This window comes from Lepidochelys olivacea (assembly GCF_965140295.1).
Source record: "Lepidochelys olivacea isolate rLepOli2 genome assembly, chromosome: 5".
Classification (NCBI taxonomy): Eukaryota; Metazoa; Chordata; order Testudines; family Cheloniidae; genus Lepidochelys; species Lepidochelys olivacea.
The window spans coordinates 39179700-39185699 of record NC_140415.1 but is presented as its reverse complement, the minus strand read 5'-3'; the positions used below and the strand labels follow the sequence as shown (position 1 = coordinate 39185699).

The window sequence follows — 6000 nt, the reverse complement described above, 5'->3', positions numbered from 1 at the left end:
CTCTGATACCAGCTTACCTTGGCATATACACTCCAGACAGTTTGCACACCAGCGAACGGCTTGGGATGAAAATAAACAAAATGTTTATTTAACAGAAAAACCACAGAGTCAATGATGAAATAGTAAAGGAAGCAAACATATCCAAATTACACAGAAAATAAACATAGATGCAACTTCGGGTTTTATACTTTCAAATTAGATAAAATTCCTTTTTTAAGACAAGTTACATATTGCCTTAAACAGTTTCCCACTACTGTCCTTTCCTGGGTTGGACAATGGATAATTATTTGAAGCAAGTTTCAGAGTAGCAGTCGTGTTAGTCTGTATCCGCAAAAAGAAAAGGAGTACTTGTGGCACCTTAGAGACTAACCAATTTATTTGAGCATAAGCTTTCGTGAGCTACAGCTCACTTCATCGGATGTATTTGCATTCATCTGAAACAAGTTTCTTCTGAACAACTGGCTTCGGAAGTGCCCTTCCCTGCTTGACTGCTCTATTGTGAGGTGTAGTTGAAGTTGACCCACAGATTATGAGCCCAGTTTTCTATATACATAAATTCATAATCATAGTCTATATGGATATTTCATAGTGAGTATCAAGGTCAGAATGTTACAAGCTTTCATAAAAGACATTACTTGATCTATTTTATAGTACAATCAATTGATTTAACTGCTTATTTGTTGGGTTTAAACCTTCTGTTCTCTCCTTGGGGTGGCTGGAGGCTGATTATCAAACCCTATCCACGATTACAACCTTTTCTCTGGTCTAACAAAGTATCAAACCTCTCCTGCCCCCTCTTCCCACTCTTTGCAACTCTACCCTCACATCTTCTTGCTCTTGCAGGTCTGTGTGTTATCTGCTCTTTTCTAAGCTGTAGCAGATGACCTAGCACTCTGTGGAAGGCTAAGTGAGTTTGGTTAGCGGACTCTCCTCAACAATGTATATCATTGTTTGATCTGTGCTGCAGTTTGGATTGTCTCAAAGACCCCAACAGTGTGCGGTCGGAATTGGTTAAGAAGGGCCAGCTGATGATGTGGCAGGTTGAAGCTGGGCAGGTGAGCAGTAGGGTCTGTGACAAGGAACTGATTGGTGGTTGATGTTAACCGCCAGTCTTCCTGCCACAAGGACTGCACTGTCATGTCCTGGTGACAGCCTTAACCATGGATTTTTTTCTCCTGCTGATAATAGTGCATCTTAATTAATTAGCCTCTTACAGTTTGTATGGCAACTTCCATCTTCTCTGTATGTATAATCTATATCTTCTTACTATATGTTCCATTCTATGCATCCGATGAAGTGAGCTTATGCTCTAATAAATTTGCAAAAAGAAAAGGAGTACTTGTGGCTCCTTAGAGACTAACAAATTTATTTGAGCATAAGCTTTCATGAGCTACAGCTCACTTCATCGGATGCATCTCACGAAAGCTTATGCTCAAATAAATTTGTTAGTCTCTAAGGTGCCCCAAGTACTCCTTTTCTTTTTGTGGATACAGACTAATTCAGCTGCTACTCTAATACTGGCATAGGATACTCTGGGTGGCAATGGATCAACATTCTCATCATATCTCCTGTCAGCACCTACCACAGTGCGGGGAAGCTAATGATCCTCCTAGCAAACTGAATTCGGCCAGCTCCTGCTTGGAGCATCCCAGTAAAGCTGCTTTCATTAATCCTAATGTGCAATCCCACGATTTTCATACCCGTCAATGTTGAGGGTTCATTGACAGCTAAATGACGTTTACTCAGCACTCTTGCTTAACCCCAACTAGAACACAATATTACAACTTGACTATGATGTGCCTCAGGAAGAGACTAGGCTGGACCACTGTGCCAGGTTCCTGAGGGCCCCATAATGGCAGGAAATGATTAAGTGAGATACACCCAGATAATCCTGGCAAGTGACCTGCACGCTGCAGAGGAAGTTGTAAAAAAAACCCCAAGGTCACTGCCAGTCTGAGTTTGGAGAAAATTCCTTCTGACCCAACATCTGGTCAGCAGTTAGACCCTGAGTGTATGAGGGTTGAACCAAACACCTGAGAGAGAGAGAGAGAGAAAGAGGGTGTGTGTGCTCCATGCCACGGGCAGGGCTCTGGCTTTCTGGGTCCAAAGTCCCATCTCCAACCAGGGCCATCCCTGATGCTTGGGAGGGGACCGGTTCAGGTCCAGCCATCTACCAATCGTCCCCCACACCCCACCCCCGCAGGGCTTCTCCTGGGAGCAGGGAAGGGCGCCTAGGGGCGTCTGGAACCATTCTGGAATCTGCGCTCACACCGGACGGGGCCGCGCCCCGGCTCGCCCCTCTGGACACCTCCCCCAGGGCCCCCTCCCTCCTACCTGCCGCAGCCCGCGCGGCTCAGCCGGAGGGGCGGGCGCTGGGCTGGGCTGGCCCAGCAGGGTGCAGCCCAGCGCGGCCGGTCACATGGGCGGGGGGAAGGTGACTCAGGGCTCCCCCTCCCCGCCCCCTGGGGAGCTTGTGTGCGGCCGGCGCCGCTGCCACTCGCACGCTTGCTGGCTGCCGGGGCAGGTGCGGTCCGCGCTCGGGTCTCGGCGCCGGTGAGTGGCCGCGCGGGGGCTCCGGGCAACTTCCCGCAAACTTTCGGGCCGGGGAGTGAGGTCGGGCCGCCCAGGGCGGGGGAACGTGGCTCCCAGTCACCCGCTGTGCGAGGCGGGCTAGGGGAGAGGCGGGGGAAGGGGGGGATCGGAGGGGCTGCGGGGGGTGGGAGGGGGAGTTAGGGTTTGCGGGGGGGGCAGGTCTAATAGGAGGTGGATTTGGGGAAGGACCCACCCCCTTTCCCCCCACGCCCGGCTTTGGGCGAGGTGAGACCCACGTCCGGCTCCGGGCAGAGGGGCGGGTGCGCTGCTGGCACTGTGCTCGTTGCCTGGGCCCCGCTCTAACAAATGGTTGCTGACTGATGGGCTTGAAACCGCAGCGGCTACAGGCAGAAGGCAAGGGACAAAAAAGTGTTTCTAGGCTGACCTACGAAGCCGCGGCAGCATGGCTGCCTGCAGCTAAAATCGCCTGCCCTGGGAGTGCGCGCGTGTTTGCCCATCCGGGAGGGCAGGAGAGGGAGAGACAGGTGCGGCGTGTGTATTTGTTCACGGTTCAGTTTCAGGTCGTAAGCCCTTCGCCCGCTGAGTAATGTATGACTTTCACTGGAAATGAGCAGATAGGGTGACCAGAGGGCAAGTGTGAACAATCGGGGTAGGGGGTAATAGGTGTCTATATAAGAAAAAGCCTCCCAAATCGGGACATTTTCACCCTATGAGCACAGCTTTTTCCTGAGTGAATCCGTCCCACTCCTGCCCAGTACTGGTCTGAATTCTTCATCTGTCTTTCCATTCCCCCCACTCTCCTACAGTAGCTGTGCGCTCATGAAGCTGGTATAAACTGGGTTGGGCTTACTTAATATCCCTAACTCATTCTCTTTCCTCCAAACTGCAGCGTGCATTGAGATAATAAGCCCAACTTGCAAAACAAGTCATGCCGAGGATGGGAGAGGGGAATGGAACACTTGTGTTGTGCAAGAGACTACATCAGTAGCTTTATCTGCTGGGAAATGTGTGGTTGGCTTTGACAAACTCCAGACCCCGCCCAAAGAGAGAAAATCAAGGGAGAGACTGTAGATCCAAGCCTCCTCAACAGGCTAAAAATGGAGGGGGAGGGAGGGAGGGAGGAAGAGGATGGTGGGTATGGTTGAGGTAGAGCACTGAGAGCCTGTACACTTGGATTTGCTGTAGACTTTGTCTGACCTTGTTGAACAAATCACTTAGCTTCTCTGTGCCTTGCTTTCCCCCATACTAACATAGAACTAACTAGCTCAGGGCTTGAAAAATATACTTGACACTTACTAGACTGAGGACTCTACCTATTAGCTAGACCAGACTTCTCTGTATGGGGGAGTTAAAATGAATTAACTAAAGGTGTGTTAATTAAAATGAATTAACTAAAATTGTTAGGTCGGCTTAACTATGCTGCTCAGAGCTATGGATTTTTCACATCCCTGACCTACATAGTTAAAACTGACTTAATTTTCTAGTGTATGCCAGACCTAAGCTACAGCAAACTAATGCCATTTCACTTCTGAATTGGTGCGCACATGAGAGTTAAACTAAACTCCCATGTGCATTAAACTTTTGACAACTAACTTTGCACTTTTAGTGTATTTGTATTAACTTTCCTGAGTGTCCCTGTACAGAAAAATCCAGGGTCTAAAACTGAAACCTGTGCCTGCTCTGCTCCTCCAAGGCTGTACCCATTGCAGGAGAAAGGAGTAAAACAATTGTATGCATCCGATGAAGTGAGCTGTAGCTCACAAAAGCTTATGCTCAAATAAATTGGTTAGTCTCTAAGGTGCCACAAGTACACCTTTTCTTTTTGCGAATACAGACTAACACAGCTGTTACTCTGAAACCTGTAATTGTATGTTGTTTCATTGTACCATTGTCCATCAACATTCCTATTAAATGCTTCTTAAATTTTATTAGTACAGTAAGGCAGGTTGAATAGCAGGTAATCCATGGAATGTATTTTAAAAATTCCGTTGGTATTAATCTACTAATACTTGCTGACTAGCATTTAACCAGCTATAAAGGTAGCTGCATACCACAAAGTATTAATCAAAGTAGTCAAGTATCAGTAAAAGTAACTAAATAGATTTTTCTCAGCACTATGTGACCAGCTCTACTTAGTACATTTCCCTGATACATATTTTTCTTCTTACCTCCTTTTCCTTCTTGGCTTCACTCTACTCTTTTTATTACAGTAATCTATTGTATATGCTTTTGTGAGTTGTCATCAGTGTCTTTCCTCTTTTTTTTCCCCTTTGATCCATTACTATATTTTTTTCATCTCTTATTTTTCTTTTCTTTCAAGCCCTCCTTCTGTGCAGCACTTCTTTTCTCTAACTTACCTAATCAGTCACTCCTGCTCATCCCCATTTGTGCACTCACACATAGGATTTTGAAATTTGCCTAAAAGCCAGAGTGAGTTCAACTCTATTAGCCATAGATTGATACAAAATGTGCTGGGGGAACAGCAGGAATGGAGTCAGTCCTGATGCCCTTTCCTTGTGTAGGAAGCAGCAGAGTGCTGGGATGCTTACCCTGAACTTTACTGGGTACTCTAACTTTCATATCAGCCTCCAGAGCTAGTAGGTGCCTGATAAATTTACAGCGTCTCTGTTCAACTCTAGCTGGCTATAAAAAAACAGGAGGACCAAGGTGTCTCATAGGGTTTCCCCCATCCCAGAGCCTGTTAAATGATTTGGAGGTGGGGTTTTTCACTGTTTTACACCTCCTTCTGACTAGTGCAATGGGAAGGGAGGTTCTGCTACTCTACCTTTCCCACTCAGCTTTAACACCTGCACTAGCCTGCTATTGCTGGAAATCCCCCCCCCCCCTTTTTTTTTTTTTGTTTTAAAGCCATAGCAGAGTAGAATTGGTATAAGATTTGTCAGTTTGACTACTGTGGGGATCTGAAAAACAGTGAAAACTGACAACACTGAACAATTTTCACTTTGCTGTACTTCACAGAAGCTCTGTTATGTCTATCTGCAAATTCAGGAGGAGACTAATAAGTTTGAATTTGGAAAGCTTTCTTTGCAACCACAAGGATCAGAACCTTAATCCTGGTAGAAAGTGTTTTTAAGTATCAAGAATGATTGTTGCTATAAAACAGATCTAAAATAAGTCAAAGCCTCATTATTATTTTACATTTAACGTTAATAGTTTTCTATAAATTTTTTTAAATGAAATCATTTAATGTAACTTAAAAACTAAGTTATTATGCATTCCCTTATAGCCCTGGAAATCAGAAGGTGACAGACAGCATTGTACTTGTGCATGAGAAGGGGAAAGTGAAACTGACCAGCCAACATACTTTTATTGTCCAAACTTGAGTGTGATAAAAAAGGTAAATGCAACATTAATGGTGAAAAGTAAACTTTACATTTTTTGTATTATTGGATTATTAAAACAAATAAGATAATTTATTTTGTAAAA

At 45.5% G+C, this 6000-nt stretch overlaps 1 protein-coding gene across 3 annotated transcripts in view; it reads left to right on the top strand.

Annotated features, from left to right (window-relative positions):
• The first annotated feature begins 2434 nt into the window (after positions 1–2434).
• Positions 2435–6000, top strand: part of ELOVL7 (ELOVL fatty acid elongase 7) — a 50227-nt gene continuing 46661 nt past the window's right edge. For all 3 annotated transcript variants that reach the window (XM_084628120.1, XM_084628122.1, XM_084628119.1), the window contains exons 1-2: positions 2435–2553; positions 5801–5911. The gene's annotated coding sequence lies outside the window, so the exon portion shown is untranslated. The remainder of the gene's footprint in view (positions 2554–5800; positions 5912–6000) is intronic.